Here is a 16,999-nt window from a genome sequence, read left to right as displayed (position 1 = left end):
AGGGACTGATAAGGTGACTCAGTATCCAATTAGATATGTACCTAGGGTACATGGAGTCCATTTTAACAGGGAGAGCAGGAAGCCTGGGGTCCTGAATAGCAGGATCCCAGGCCAACTAAGTCAAAAACCAGCAAAACACCAGGCAAAAAGTTGGGGGTAACCATAGTCCGATATTCACCTTCCTACACATAATATTCTTCTTCATCGTCCTCCTCCTGATATTAATAATCCGGAGTTGAGACGGGTTACATGCCGGACTAAAAAGCCCATCATCATCTGACTCCTCTAGATAGTGACTAGGAGGCAAGGGTGAAGTAGGAGAGACAAGCTGATAACAATTTCTTGAAGATTGAAAGGAAGATGACATTTTTGACGTAAAAACTGTCGTAATCGGTAAAGATGCAGGTCTTTTATGCTTCAGCGTAGACGAAATATACATAGACGGGTAGTCAGTACCAGTTGGAATAGCCATAACAGAAGCTACCGTCGACGTTATCATCGACGTCATCCACAGCAAAGCCATCGTCGATGATTTTGTCTTCGCCGAAGCCGCTGCTGTCGTCGATGGTGGACTCGTCGACGGGTGGTGGATCATCGTCGACGGTGGACCCGCCGACGGGGTCGTCGACGGTAAGCACCTCGTCGACGAAGAGGTAGGTGTTGACGTGAAATGGGCAGTCATCGTTGGTATCGCTGATGAAGTAGGCAATGATATTATTAAGGGCGGGCTGTTCTTCTCCGACGAAGAGGATGCACTCACCGGCTGAGGAGATTTTGTCGTCAACGATGCTTTTTTCGATGTCGACGGGATCCTGACAGACTCAGAATGAGTTTTTTGCTGTTTTGAGGCAGTTTTCACAGAAATCTTCCCTTTCTGACCAGATTTCACCTCAGAAGAGAATGAAAGCTTCTCTTTTCTAGAGGAAGAGTGACCAGTCTCAGAGTGAGGCTTTTTCAAGGTCTTACTTTGTCTCTCCTGGGGCTCATCAGATCTATCCCTCGTCTTGATTAGAGGGGTGGAAGCCTGAGGACTAACAATGAAATCATCTCCTGAAACAACGTCAGATGTAGCTTTCAATTTCTCCAGCTAAACCAGCAATCTTCCCTCTCTGTCCTTCAAAGTCTTAGCAGGGAAGGTTCTACAAATCCTGCAGTCTTTAACCTTGTTTACTGGATAAAGACAATAAATACATTCCTTGTGGGGATCTTCAAAATGTAGTCTCTTCTTCCCACATGAAGAACAAGGCAAAAACAAGCTTTTCTTTGAAGAATCAGACATAGTTACTCACAAAGTTCAACCAAAGGTGAAGAAAACTGAGCAGAGCGACTCCCTGTCACACGACATGCAGTAGAAAATCTGAGGGTTTGACTCTCTGTGGAAGGTTCTAAGAGGGTGCTGCAGCCTGATTGGCTGTGTTCCAAGTTTGGTTCTTTTTGCAAAGGGACTAAGATAGGCTACTTAGTGACTTTCACACGACATGCAGTAGAAAATCTGAGGGTTTGACTCTCTGTGGAAGGTTCTAAGAGGGTGCTGCAGCCTGATTGGCTGTGTTCCAAGTTTGGTTCTTTTTGCAAAGGGACTAAGATAGGCTAATGTAGTGACTTTCACACGACATGCAGTAGAAAAGCTGAGGATTTGTCTCTCTGTGGAAGGTTCTAAGAGGGTGCTGCAGCCTGATTGGCTGTGTTCCAAGTTTGGTTCTTTTTGCAAAGGGACTAAGATAGGCTAATGTAGTGACTTTCACACGACATGCAGTAGAAAATCTGAGGGTTTGACTCTCTGTGGAAGGTTCTAAGAGGGTGCTGCAGCCTGATTGGCTGTGTTCCAAGTTTGGTTCTTTTTGCAAAGGGACTAAGATAGGCTAATGTAGTGACTTTCACACGACATGCAGTAGAAAAGCTGAGGATTTGTCTCTCCGTGGAAGGTTCTAAGAGGGTGCTGCAGCCTGATTGGCTGTGTTCCAAGTTTGGTTCTTTTTGCAAAGGGACTAAGATAGGCTAATGTAGTGACTTTGCTGTCCATTGTAGCCTATTGTATAATGTTTGTTATGACTATTATGTATATGTTTTATTATACCGCAAGACTCCGACCTCGTCGGTGGGGATGATTCTAAGCATGTGAATCTATGACAGATACCCCAACACTGAATAAACACAATATACACAATACTTAAGAAATATAACTCGTAAATAGCACAAATACACAGTGGTCTCCAGGGACAGACCAAACTATATACTAAAATAGTGGACATCGATCCATGACTCAAGACAGGAGTGGACCCTGAGGACGTAGAAAAGCCGGGGACCCAAAGAACCACCTACGGTGAGTATCTAGGAACCCCACGGAGGTAGTGTGCAGTGTGGGAACACGACCGCCTGCCCAACGTTAGTCAATGGGTAAGTTGATGTTGCAGTTTTAAAGAAAATGGACCATTCCCAGGAGACCCTAACGGCACCCTGTGGAAGATGGACGGTTGGATTGTCACCCCACACGTGGTTACCCCAGGAACCAGGATACTTTCACCAGGGAAGCAGGGTGTATAGGTGTCAAGTGACGCCTGAAACCGCCGTACACCACAATGGAGGACTTCAGGAAAGGTGCTGCTGGAGTCCGGTGGAACCAAAGGTGGATTCAAAATGAGAGGTACCAGCAAGTAGAGGGGACAAAGTCTATAACACTCAGGAGTGACCAGGAGCCACGGAAGAAAACAAGTTACTTACTTGTAACTTTGGTTCCCCAGTATTGGTAACTTTCATAGAGTCCCATAGCTTGTATCATTCCCCGTCGTCGGAATGGGAATGTCGGTAACACAATAGCATAGCAGTAGGTAAAAAAGAGAAAGAAAAAGGCCTAGGCCTCATTCCTTTTTGTAGTATATCCATCTCTTTTTGAAAAGAGACCAAAACCAAGCAACAGCCAATCAGAATAGCCTCACCCCATAGAACCCTCCTGAGAGAACCCCAGAGCCTCAGATTTTCGTAGCCGTTGTTTAACAGTAACCACATCTGCTGAAGGCTGCGCTTTCCCAGGGGAGGAGGGTGGGCACATGGGAATCTATGAAAGTTACCAATACTGGGGAACCAAAGTTACAGGTAAGTAACTTGTTTTCTTGCCCCAGTATTGGAACTGTCATAGATTCCCATAGCTTGTATCAGAGTAGCTAGCAGTAAGCAATAAAGTACATTTTGTGACATAAATATAGAAATACCTCAGTATCCATGCTTTCATAAGAAAATAAATACACATTGAAACAGTAGTCAGTATTATCATTAGATACAAAATGTGCAATCATAGGAAGAAGGGATAGTATGGAAAGCTCACCACTCAATGGAAGAGGTTCCTCAGACTGCCTGGCCTACAGCTGTGTCTTCCTGTGCCAAGGTTTCCAGGCAGTAATGCTTCATGAAGGTGTGTGTGTTGCTCCAAGTCGCAGCTCTGCAAATGTCTTTGATCTGCACTCCCGCAAACAGAGCCATAGAGGAAGCCATGGATCTTGTGGAGTGTGCTCTAACTCTGCCTTCTAGAGGCTTGCCCGCTGCAGAGTGACAGCACTGCTCCAACAGGGGTAAGCCCTTGCGAGAAGCACTAAATGCGATGAATAAATGGGAAGACATACTAAATCCCTTAGTGCGGTCAAGATAAAATTTCAAGCACCGCTGTACTTCCAGTGAATGAAGTGACCTTTCCGCTGGCATGGAAGGATGAGGAAAGAAAGTCTTGAGAATCACTGGTTCATTGAGATGAAAGTCTGAAGGTACTTTTGGTATGAACCTCGGATTAGTCCTCAGAATTACAGAATTTCTTTTGAATTGGAGAAAAGGTTCCTGTATTGTGAGAGCTTGCAATTCCTCAATGTGTCTTGCTGATGTGAGAGCAAGAAGAAGTGCCAGTTTCCACGGAAGAAATTTCATGTCTGCCCGATGAATCAGTTCAAAGGGAAGCTTCATCAGCTGGGTGAGAACTAAATTCAAATGCCATGTGGGAGGCGAAGGCCTCACCGGAGGAAAGACTCGAAACAGACCCTTGAGAAACTGCTTGACAATTCTGGATGACCAGAGAGAAGGTCCAGATGCAGTGCGCCTGTAGCGAGAAATTGCTGCTAAGTGAACTTTTATGGATGAATGAGCCAATCCTGCCTTAGCCAAGGACAGGAGATAAGGAAGAACCTGATGAGACTGAGAAAAGAAAGGGTCAACACCCTTCTTCTGGCACCAGATGCAAAATCTTTTCCATTTCAGACGGTAAGTCTTGTTAGTGGAAGGGGCTCTAGCTTGAGAAAGAACCTCTCTTATCTCATCCAAGAGGTGAAGGTTTAGGAACTCTCAGTGCTCAGGAGCTATGCTGTCAGGTGTAAGGAACGAGGATCCGGATGCCAAATCTGACCTTGGGACATCGTGAGAAGATCCGGAATCACCCGCAAAGGAAGTGGAGGAGCCAGAGAAAGGAGGTGCAGCTCCGTGAACCAGAACTGCCTCGGCCAAGCAGGAGCTATTAGTATCATCTTGCACGGTTCCGCTTTGATCTTCTTGAGAAGCCTTGGAATCAAAGGAATGGGGGAAAAGGCGTAAACAAATGATCTTGACCAAGCTATCGAAAGTGCATTCCCAGCGACCTTCGATGGTGTAACCTGCTTGCGTAAAACTGGTATTTTCTGTTCATCAGGGTGGCAAAGACATCTATTGAGGGTTTGCCCCACCGATGGAAAATCTCCCCCAAGACCGTCTGGTTCAGTTCCCATTCGTGGCTGACTGACGACAGCCTGGTGAGTCTGTCCGCCTTTTTATTTAGCACTGCTGGCAGGTGTTCTGCTTGTAGCGAGATTCCGTGTAGGATTGCCCACTCCCAAATTTCTTGGGTCTCCTGAGATAACAGAAGAGATCTGGTACCCCCTCCCTTGTTTATGTAGTGCATGGCCGTGGTGTTGTCCGTGCGGACGAGAACTGCCGACCCTGGCAATCGTGGAAGAAACGACTGCAGCGCCAGCCAGATCGCTCTGAGCTCCAGGAGATTGATGTGTAAATGACGGTGCTGGGGTAACCAATGCCCGCTGACATGTAAATCCTGAAGCACTGCACCCCAGCCCTCCAGCGAGGCATCTGTCGTTACCATTTGAGGAGCTGGATTGCTTACGAAGGATAGACCTTGGGATAAGCTTTCTTCCTTCGTCCACCACAAGGGTGCCCTTTTCATTGCCGCAGTAATCAACACTTTGTCGTCGAATGAGTCGTGAACTTGTTGCCATTGCCTATCTAGTTGTTCCTGAAGAGATCGCATCTACAACCTGCAGTGGGGTATCAGAGGAATGCATGAAGAAATCACTCTTAGAAGGGATTTGTAACAGCGTACTGAAAGACACTTTCTTTTCCTCAACAACGGAGCCATGGATTTCAGCTTTTCCTGCCATTCGAGGGATGGAAAGGCCTTGCTGAGAGTCGTGTCTGTAGGAGAGTAGGGTCTGCAATCCTATGATCACCCAGATTTTTGCTTTTTGCTTCACTGGTTTACGACTTTCCCTGGCTGTGGGCCTGCTAATCAGACCCACAGCCTAGCTGTTCTCTCTATTCCAAATTGTACCCAGGTACTGAATTGGCACTGGGCCCTCTCTAAGTCCCTGTACCCAGGGCTGAGGTGCACCCAGAAGTCTCCCAGGGGCTGCAGCATGTATTATGCCACCCCTGGACTGACTAACCAAACAGACACAACTGGCTGCTTGACAGCTGGGGGCAAGGTGGTGTACTCACCCTTTGCTTTAGTTATAGTATCCCTATATCTAAACCTAAATGGACACACAGATCTCCTATCAGTCACTCCTATGGCAGGCCTTAACAATCCTGAAGGCAGAGTGCTTGGAATCGTGTGAGATAGTGCTCTGGCATGAGCTGAGCCTGTCTGCGGCTTTCGGGATCCATCCCTTAGCCGTTTCCATGATATCGCATGCCATATACTCTTAAGTGCATTATAATCCTCGCGGTTATATGCCAACTCTGGTATCGCTTTATCAAAACATGTCGAGTAAGGTGTCATACGAATTGGAATACTAACCCCTCGCCAATTCTGGCGACGGGGTTAGCATTCCACCCTTCTAGAGGGACACGACATGTATGTAACCTGTAACCCCGGTTAAAGTCAGACATAGCCTTAGCTCCACAAAATGGATGCTGCCACAGAGACACAAGTCTGCCCTCCTGCTGCTGGGAGTCCTCCCAGAGCAGGAGGCAAGGACAAAGGGTTTCCTGTCAGGGGCGGTGCCAGCACCGCCCCAGACAGGATTTTGTGTATCCTAGGTAGGCAGGGCTTTAGAGGAAGGTGACTGCAAGTGGCACCCCGGTGCTCACTGTGCATAGGCCGGCTGAAACCAGTTCCAGGGGCACTCCAGCCCCTGGCCTGGGGAAAGCCCGCCAAAGGAGAGGGGTGTAACCACCCCCCTCCTGGTCCCACCCATAGGGCAGTACTTAGTCGCGTGCCAGCCCCCTTTTTCAGGATAAAGGTAGGAACTGGCCCCCTTCCAAATCAGATCATCTTTGAATCCTGAAACTACTTTCCACGAAAGGAACTCAAGACTTCTTCCCAAGATTCTCCCTTGTGACTAAGGAGTAGTCACCCTGCAGCAGCAGGCACCAACCAAGTATCGCGGTTTGTTGCCAGTCTCTCCTTCAGATCAAGACTGCTCCAGCACGACGAGAACCGGCTTCCCTGGCACCTCTGACCTCAACCTACATCATCAGCCCAGCTGTGATCCGTGGGTGCGACGAGACCTCGAGGGACCGGCCATCTACAGAACTGCACGACGCTTGTCCAGCACGACTCCCGAGTGACCCTCGACTGAGTGCTTTGGGGTAAGAGAAGCCCCGACCCTGAGCAGCTCCAGCACCGAAGTTCAGCCCCCCTGCAACCACGAGATCTGCGTGGGGCCCTTCTGCTCTTTGCTGCCCACCGCGTTGTCCAGGTCGCTTGCCCGTTGGCTAGTGGCCCCTTCACGTCGCTCCACGACGACAACTACTGCTGGTCTGGTTGCTCCAGACTAGCCCTTGCTCCCCTCCAACAGAGGAGCACCCTGGACCCTCCTGGTCCACTCAAGACGCCATTTTAGGTCCACCGCGTGGGCCTTGCATTTGCCAAGACTTGTTGCCCAATCCTGGGTCCAGCGACGTCAGCAGCAGATACCTTTGTGGGACAGCTCGCACCTCCATCCTGGTCGCCGACAACGCCTCCTGGTCCGAGAGACTGCAGAGCCCAGCAGCGCCCACTCACCTGGTCGAGGTGACTTCGTCCGGTGCCACTCTGGTGCCCACCTAAATCACTGGCTAGTGATTCAGAACTTGGTCCCCTCTGCTTTCAGGTCTTCTTCTTCCCTGATCCAGGCTTGGATCTCCACGAACTCTCTTCACTGGCCGCCTGCCAGCAACTCTTTCTTCAGGCTCCTGGTTCTTCAACGTGGGTTTCCGACGCAACTTCAACCCTATGCAGCCGCAGCCCCTGGGCTAGGTAAACCAAGTACTCCGGTGCTTCAGCATAGTCCAACACCCTAAGTGTTCGGATCCACCCCCGTTTTCGACCCACCTAGTCGGGTTCGCCCGAGAACAGTAACTTTGTGACTACTAGCCGCCATAGACTTTTTCCAGCCTTACGCGTGAGAGTGCCCAATCTGCACACGACGTCCACAGGCCTCCTGCAACTAATCCAAGTGTTTAGCATTGTAGGACTAGCGTTTCTAAAGTCTATGAGAATAGTTACTTACCTGCTAGTAGTTCGCATTCCACTTTTGTAATATATGGTTTTTCGTGCCCCTAGGGCATTTGTGTAAATTGTGCGACTTAAAGTATTTTCTTAAGAGTTTTGTTGTGTGCTTAGCTCCCTGACTCATAAAGAGTTCAGGGTAGTCTTGTTATAAATAAATATCTGTTTATTTTCATAACAACTTGTGTGGTGTCCTTTCACTTGGTGTTCAAGGGGTAATGTGATGGTAAAACAGCTGGCTTAACACGCCCTCTAGAGTCTTAGCCTTAGACTGCTCGTATCCATGCTACTAGGATAGCTGGTTTATAAGGTTGACTTACAACCAATCATCAATAAGGGTTGTTTGGACTGATACATAGTGATCACTAGAATAGTGAGCACTGCATATCAGGCCAACTTCTCACATTGGTGAGCAGCGGTTGGGATTTGAGCTTGCTGTTGTTTTACCACACATATCCTAAGAATATCATTTGAAAGATCACATAAGTACTAAAGGTACATATAACTTAGCTTAGAATACTCTGAGTTCTACTGAACCAGCTGTTGTAGCTCCTAGGGCCTAGCACACCCTAAACTACAACTCTAGCAAGGGATCAGTAGGCAAACAAATAGTGTAGGTAAGTGCACCACTTACACCTCACTAGAAAAGCATGTCTACCCATGGAGAATCTTCAGAGACTCCCCTTGTGGTCATTGACCCTCCACAGGTCACTTCAAGATATGCAGCTCTCAGTTTCCAGGAGATGAGACAAGTGTGTACCTCCAGGAAACTGAAACAGGGGTCTAACCCCACCATTCCCTTTCTGATAGGTCTCTTAGACACATATGATGCGAGAAAGATTTCTCAGCTAGATGGGAATATGCCAGCCTTAGAGGGTACCACTGGGGATCCAGACCTCCACAACACTGTAAATGCAGTTGAGGAGGAGGATCCTGAGGAACTCTCTGGGGATGAGGCAGACAAAGGTCTTGAGGTAGTCAGAAGGCTAACTAGGGCCAACATAGACTTGCTTGGGCTAGGATCTGGGGGACCCCCATTACTGACCCTAAGTAGGCCTAACCTTGGAGTTAGGAGAGATAGATCTCTTTCTAGGGACTCCAATAGATCTCTGCACTCTAATGCCTCTTCTCAGAGGAGAAGGAACTCTCCCCAGAGGAGATTGACTTCCCCTCAGAGAATAGAGCATGAAGCCAGAATGAGACAGGCTGCTCTGAGGATTGAAAGGGAAGAACTTGCCCTGGCCAAAGAAAAGCTTGCCTTTGCTAGAGAGCAGCAGATGAGTGGGTTAGCTCCCACTGGTGGCAGCAATCTCCCAAGAGAAAAAGAGAAGGGTTTAGATACTAAACACCTGACTAAGATAGTGCCTCCCTTTAAGCAAGGGGATGACATCCAGAAATGGATGGCTGCTCTGGGGAGGGCCTGCACTGTGCAGTGCATTCCCCAGAGTCAGTGGGCAGCTATACTGTGGCTCTCCTTTGATGGTAAAGGTAGAGATAAGCTCCTCACTACTAGAGTAGAGGATGCTAACAATTACCAGGTCCTGAAAAATACACTGGTTGATGGGTTTGGTTTAACCACTGAGCAGTACAGGGCTTTGGAGGGCTGGTTGCTGGGTAGCAAGGTTACTGATTACACAGGATTGTATAATCTGATGATGAGAGAACAAATTTTAAATAACTGTCAGAACCAGTTGTTGCACCAGCACCTTGTTGATTCAGATCTGACCTCTCCCCAAGAATTGGGAAAGAAGGCAGACAAATGGGTCAGAACAAGGATCAAGCAGAACCAGAACCAGAACCAGGGTGGTCAGAAGAAAGCAGACCAGAAGGGTAATACTAAGAATGAACAAAATGACCAGAAGTCTTCAACAGGTCCCCAACAAACCAAAGAGGGTGGGGGTCAGGCTTCACAGCAGAAAAAGAAGACTCAAGAAGGCCAGTCAAAAAGGTGGTGCCAGTACTGTAAAAGTAAGTCTCACTGGTTTAGTGAGTGCACCAAAAGAGGAGGACAAACCTCTACCACTACAGCCCCTAAGGCAACTGCACCCCCTAGTACAGTCAGTAGTGGTAGTGCACCTCCCAAGGGATTAGTTGGGTTACCCTTGGGAACTGAGGAGTCTGACAACTTAGTTGGCACACTCACTCAGGCTGTCCTTGTCTGTACAGGGGATATGGATATGTCCCCTGATGTAAGTCCCAATACTTTGGGCAAATACAGGCAGACACCTTTAATAAATGGCAAAATGGCTCAGGCCTATAGGGACACTTGTGCCAGTGTCACCATGGTGACACCTAACTTTGTGGACCCTGGACAGATCATGCCAGGTACAGATTTCCTGGTGACCAATGCCAGCAACGTCACTACCAGTCATAGTATGGCGATTGTTGCTTCCTCATGGGGAGGGGTAAGTGGCCAAAAGAAAGTTGTGGTTAGTTCAGACCTCCCAGTGGATTGTTTGTTGGGCAATGATTTGGAGTCATCACTATGGTCAGAAGTGGAGCAGAGGACTCACATGGAAATGTTAGGCTTGCCAGCACATGTGCTTGCTGTGACTAGGTCACAGGCCAGAAGATGCCCCACTGAACAGGTGCTGGATCCTGGAAGAATGGACCAGACACCTTCCAAGAAGAAGAGCAGTAGGGTTAAGGCTTTGCCTTCCCCCTTGCCCCAGGTTGAGGATCAAGTTTCTGAGGAGGCTGATCTGAGAGAGCTGAGGGATACTGAGCCTAAAGAGCTTGAACTTGATCAAGTTGAGTTTCTGGGCTCAGGGGGACCCTCCAGAGAGGACATGGGGAAGGCACAGTTAGACTGCCCTTCCCTTGAACCCCTCAGACAGCAGGCTGCTGCTGAGGCTGCAGGGAATGCCACAGGTGCCCATAGGGTATACTGGGAAGATGGACTCCTGTACTCTGAGTCAAGAGACCTCAAGCCTGGTGCAACCAGGAGGCTGGTCATCCCCTTGTCTCTGAGAGGTTTCCTTCTCACCTTGGCCCATGAGATTCCCCTTGCAGGTCACTTAGGCCAGACAAAGACTTGGGACAGGCTTGTCTCACACTTTCACTGGCCTCACATGAGTGAGAATACCAAGGAGTTTTGTCGCTCCTGTGTCACTTGCCAAGCCAGTGGTAAGTCAGGTGGCACAACAAAGGCCCCCCTCATACCACTACCTGTGGTGGGGGTTCCCTTTGAAAGAGTGGGGATTGACATTGTTGGTCCAATGGAACCCCAGACAGCATCAGGGCACAAGTTTATACTGGTGGTGGTGGACCATGCCACCAGGTATCCTGAAGCTATTCCACTTAGGACCACTACAGCACCTGTAGTGGCAAGGGCCCTAGTTGGAGTGTTCTCCAGAGTGGGCTTCCCTAAGGAGGTTGTTTCTGACAGAGGTGCAAACTTCATGTCAGGATATCTGACTGCAATGTGGAAGGAATGTGGTGTCAACTACAAGTTCACCACACCCTATCATCCACAGTGCAATTGGCTTGTTGAGAGATTCAACAGGACCCTCAAAGGGATGATTCATGGACTACCTGAAAAGCTCAGGCGTAGATGGGATGTCCTGATACCCTGCCTCTTGTTTGCTTACAGAGAGGTCCCACAGAAGGGGGTTGGCTACAGCCCTTTTGAACTTCTGTATGGGCATCCTGTAAGAGGACCCCTGTGTTTGGTGAAGGAAGGATGGGAGAGACCTCTCAAAAAGCCTGCAACCAACATAGTGGACTATGTACTTGGTCTCCGCTCCAGGATGGCTGAATACATGGAGAAGGCAACTAAAAACCTAGAGGCCAGCCAAGAACTCCAAAAAGCTTGGCATGACCAGAAGGCTGTCCGGACTGTGTACCAGCCTGGACAGAAGGTGTGGGTACTGGAGCCAGTGGCCCCAGCAGCCCTCAAAGACAAATGGTTTGGGCCCCACACCATCATTGAGCAAAAGGGAGAGGTCACCTACCTGGTGGACCTTGGAACCCCCAGGAGCCCCCTCAGGGTGCTCCATGTGAACAGGCTCAAGGCATATGTCGACAGGAAGGACATGAGCTTGCTCATGGCCACAGATGAGGGACAGGAGGAAGAGAGTGACCCTCTCCCAGACCTGCTCACTCAGAATCCTGATGATGGATCAGTAGATGGTGTTGTCTTTTGTGGCAGCCTCTCTGAACATCAGCAACAGGATTGCAGACAAGTGCTGCAATCCTTCAGACATATGTTCTCTCTGACACCCAGTCAAACTGATTGGTGTACCCATGAAGTGGACACTGGAGACAGTCTGCCTGTCAAGAGTAAAATCTACAGACAGCCTGATCATGTCAGAGACTGCATCAAGACAGAAGTGCAGAAAATGTTGGAGCTGGGAGTCATTGAGCCCTCAGATAGCCCTTGGGCTAGCCCAGTAGTTCTAGTGCCAAAGCCTCACACCCAGGGTGGTAAGAGAGATATGAGGTTTTGCGTAGACTACAGAGGCCTCAATGCAGTCACTAAGACTGATGCCCACCCAATACCAAGGGCAGATGAACTTATAGATAGATTGGCTTCTGCCAACTACTTAAGCACATTTGACCTAACAGCTGGGTATTGGCAAATCAGGTTAGCTGAGGAAGCCAGGCCCAAGACAGCATTTTCTACCCCTGGTGGGCATTATCAGTTTGTGGTAATGCCCTTTGGTTTGAAAAATGCACCTGTCACCTTCCAAATGCTGGTGAATCAAGTTCTCACTGGGATGGATGACTTCTGTGCAGCATATCTGGATGATATTGCTGTCTTTAGCTCCACCTGGGAGGATCACCTGGTCCACCTGAGGAAAGTGTTAGAGGCCCTACAAAAGGCAGGCCTCACTATCAAGGCCACTAAGTGCCAGATAGGGCAGACACAGGTTGTATACCTGGGCCACCTTGTATGTGGAGGCCAGGTTCAGCCATTGGAGAGTAAGATACAGGCCATCAAGGACTGGGCTCCTCCAATCACCCAGACTCAGGTTCGAGCATTCTTGGGCCTGACTGGGTACTATAGGAAATTTGTCAGAAATTATGGGTCCATAGTGACCCCCCTTAATGACCTGACAAGTAAAAAGATGCCAAAGAAAGTTCAGTGGACAGCAAGCTGTCAGAAAGCATTCGATGACCTAAAGCAGGCCATGTGCACAGCACCTATCCTAAAGAGTCCAGACTTCTCCAAACCATTCATTGTCCAAACAGATGCTTCTGAGTTGGGTGTGGGAGCTGTTCTATCTCAGCTGAATTTTGATGGTAATGACCAGCCTATTGCTTTCATTAGCAGAAGGCTGACCCCCAGAGAGAAAAATTGGTCAGCTATTGAGAGGGAGGCCTTTGCTGTGGTATGGGCCCTGAAGAAGTTGAGGTCCTACTTGTTTGGAACTCACTTCACAGTTCAGACCGACCATAAGCCCCTCTTATGGCTAAGTCAGATGAAGGGTGAAAACCCCAAACTACTTAGGTGGTCCATTTCCCTACAGGGGATGGATTTTACAGTGGAGCATAGACCTGGTACTGATCATGGCAATGCGGATGGGCTCTCCAGGTATTTCCACTTAGAGCCAGAAGACTCACCTGGTCAAGGTTAGTTTATTGTCCCAAAGTTTGGGGGGGGGGGGTCATGTAGGAGAGTAGGGTCTGCAATCCTATGATCACCCAGATTTTTGCTTTTTGCTTCACTGGTTTACGACTTTCCCTGGCTGTGGGCCTGCTAATCAGACCCACAGCCTAGCTGTTCTCTCTATTCCAAATTGTACCCAGGTACGGAATTGGCACTGGGCCCTCTCTAAGTCCCTGTACCCAGGGCTGAGGTGCACCCAGAAGTCTCCCAGGGGCTGCAGCATGTATTATGCCACCCCTGGACTGACTAACCAAACAGACACAACTGGCTGCTTGACAGCTGGGGGCAAGGTGGTGTACTCACCCTTTGCTTTAGATATAGTATCCCTATATCTAAACCTAAATGGACACACAGATCTCCTATCAGTCACTCCTATGGCAGGCCTTAACAATCCTGAAGGCAGAGTGCTTGGAATCGTGTGAGATAGTGCTCTGGCATGAGCTGAGCCTGTCTGCGGCTTTCGGGATCCATCCCTTAGCCGTTTCCATGATATCGCATACCATATACTCTTAAGTGCATTATAATCCTCACCGTTATATGCCAACTCTGGTATCGCTTTATCAAAACATGTCGAGTAAGGTGTCATACGAATTGGAATACTAACCCCTCGCCAATTCTGGCGACGGGGTTAGCATTCCACCCTTCTAGAGGGACACGACATGTATGTAACCTGTAACCCCGGTTAAAGTCAGACATAGCCTTAGCTCCACAAAATGGATGCTGCCACCGAGACACAAGTCTGCCCTCCTGCTGCTGGGAGTCCTCCCAGAGCAGGAGGCAAGGACAAAGGGTTTCCTGTCAGGGGCGGTGCCAGCACCGTCCCAGACAGGATTTTGTGTATCCTAGGTAGGCAGGGCTTTAGAGGAAGGTGACTGCAAGTGGCACCCCGGTGCTCACTGTGCATAGGCCGGCTGAAACCAGTTCCAGGGGCACTCCAGCCCCTGGTCTGGGGAAAGCCCGCCAAAGGAGAGGGGTGTAACCACCCCCCTCCTGGTCCCACCCATAGGGCAGGACTTAGTCGCGTGCCAGCCCCCTTTTTCAGGATAAAGGTAGGAACTGGCCCCCTTCCAAATCAGATCATCTTTGAATCCTGAAACTACTTTCCACGAAAGGAACTCAAGACTTCTTCCCAAGATTCTCCCTTGTGACTAAGGAGTAGTCACCCTGCAGCAGCAGGCACCAACCAAGTATCGCGGTTTGTTGCCAGTCTCTCCTTCGGATCAAGACTGCTCCAGCACGACGAGAACCGGCTTCCCTGGCACCTCTGACCTCAACCTACATCATCAGCCCAGCTGTGATCCGTGGGTGCGACGAGACCTCGAGGGACCGGCCATCTACAGAACTGCACGACGCTTGTCCAGCACGACTCCCGAGTGACCCTCGACTGAGTGCTTTGGGGTAAGAGAAGCCCCGACCCTGAGCAGCTCCAGCACCGAAGTTCAGCCCCCCTGCATCCACGAGATCTGCGTGGGGCCCTTCTGCTCTTTGCTGCCCACCGCGTTGTCCAGGTCGCTTGCCCGTTGGCTAGTGGCCCCTTCACGACGCTCCACGACGACAACTACTGCTGGTCTGGTTGCTCCAGACTAGCCCTTGCTCCCCTCCAACAGAGGAGCACCCTGGACCCTCCTGGTCCACTCAAGACGCCATTTTAGGTCCACCGCGTGGGCCTTGCATTTGCCAAGACTTGTTGCCCAATCCTGGGTCCAGCGACGTCAGCAGCAGATACCTTCGTGGGACAGCTCGCACCTCCATCCTGGTCGCCGACAACGCCTCCTGGTCCGAGAGACTGCAGAGCCCAGCAGCGCCCACTCACCTGGTCGAGGTGACTTCGTCCGGTGCCACTCTGGTGCCCACCTAAATCACTGGCTAGTGATTCAGAACTTGGTCCCCTCTGCTTTCAGGTCTTCTTCTTCCCTGATCCAGGCTTGGATCTCCACGAACTTTCTTCACTGGCCGCCTGCCAGCAACTCTTTCTTCAGGCTCCTGGTTCTTCAACGTGGGTTTCCGACGCAATTTCAACCCTATGCAGCCGCAGCCCCTGGGCTAGGTAAACCAAGTACTCCGGTGCTTCAGCATAGTCCAACACCCTAAGTGTTCGGATCCACCCCCGTTTTCGACCCACCTAGTCGGGTTCGCCCGAGAACAGTAACTTTGTGACTACTAGCCGCCATAGACTTTTTCCCGCCTTACGCGTGAGAGTTCCCACTCTGCACACGACGTCCACAGGCCTCCTGCAACTAATCCAAGTGTTTAGCATTGTAGGACTAGCGTTTCTAAAGTCTATGAGAATAGTTACTTACCTGCTAGTAGTTCGCATTCCACTTTTGTAATTTATGGTTTTTCGTGCCCCTAGGGCATTTGTGTAAATTGTGCGACTTAAAGTATTTTCTTAAGAGTTTTGTTGTGTGCTTAGCTCCCTGACTCATAAAGAGTTCAGGGTAGTCTTGTTCTAAATAAATATCTGTTTATTTTCATAACAACTTATGTGGTGTCCTTTCACTTGGTGTTCAAGGGGTAATGTGATGGTAAAACAGCTGGCTTAACACGCCCTCTAGAGTCTTAGCCTTAGACTGCTCGTATCCATGCTACTAGGATAGCTGGTCTATAAGGTTGACTTACAACCAATCATCAATAAGGGTTGTTTGGACTGATACATAGTGATCACTAGAATAGTGAGCACTGCATATCAGGCCAACTTCTCACAGTGTCCAAGATAGCTTCCAGGAAACGTGCTGTCCTGGAAGGGAAGAGAGACGACTGCTCCCTGTTGAGAGTGAGACCCAGATTCCTGAATAGGTTCGTACATGCCTTGACCATTTCCTCCGCAGGCTCCAGTAACCAGTCGTCCTGGTATGGGAAGACCTGAAAATGCTGTTTCCTTAGGAAAGCTGCCACCGGTGCCAGCACCTTGGTAAAGATCCTCGGGGCAGGGCGAAGTCCGAAGGGTAAAACCCTTAATTGGAAGTGGCTCTTGGCTACTGTGAATCGAAGAAACCTCCTGTGGGCTGGGTGAATGGGTATGTGAAAATACGTATCTTCGAGATCGAGAGTGGCCATGAAATCTCCCGGATTGAGGAGACGCAAGATATCCTGGAGCGAAACCATCCGAAAGGATTGAGAAATTAGATAGGTGTTTAGCTCCCTGAGATCTAAAATGGGGCGCCACTTCTCCAGCGTCTTCTTTACCAGGAAGAACCTGGAATAGAATCCTTCCCCTTTTGGAGAAAAGGGAACCAGCTCTACAGCTCCTTTGAGGAGCATCTGATGAACTTCAAGCTGCAAGAGACGCAGATGTTTCGAAGGCATGGCAGCAGGGGGCTTGGAAGGTGGTATTTGAATAAACTCCAGTGTATTGCCCTCTTGCATGATGTTGGCCACTCAACTAGTCTGATGTTATCCGTTTCCAGTTGTGGAGGTATTGAGACACACTGCCTCCCACAGATGTTGGGGAGGTGGGTACAGCAGGCAGAGCCAGAACGCCGCTATTGTCTCTTGGAAGTATCACGTCCCTGGCGATTCTGCTTTCCTCTAGCATTGGACCTAGGGAAAGACGAGGTTTGGCCTTGTTTTTGTTGGTAAGGTTGCTGAGACGTTGATCCATAAGAAGAGTACCATTGCTGTTGGTTCGAACCTCTGTAGGAAGTAGTACT

At 49.4% G+C, this 16,999-nt stretch overlaps 1 protein-coding gene across 8 annotated transcripts in view; it reads right to left on the bottom strand.

The window, feature by feature from the left end:
* The window catches only part of PMFBP1 (polyamine modulated factor 1 binding protein 1), a 2,317,386-nt gene that overhangs the window by 1,203,557 nt on the left and 1,096,830 nt on the right, over positions 1 to 16,999 (bottom strand). The gene's annotated exons all lie outside the window — the stretch shown is intronic.

The sequence above is a fragment of the Lissotriton helveticus genome, chromosome 12, assembly GCF_964261635.1.
Source record: "Lissotriton helveticus chromosome 12, aLisHel1.1, whole genome shotgun sequence".
Classification (NCBI taxonomy): domain Eukaryota; kingdom Metazoa; phylum Chordata; class Amphibia; order Caudata; family Salamandridae; genus Lissotriton; species Lissotriton helveticus.
This window is presented reverse-complemented; position numbering and strand designations above follow the sequence as displayed.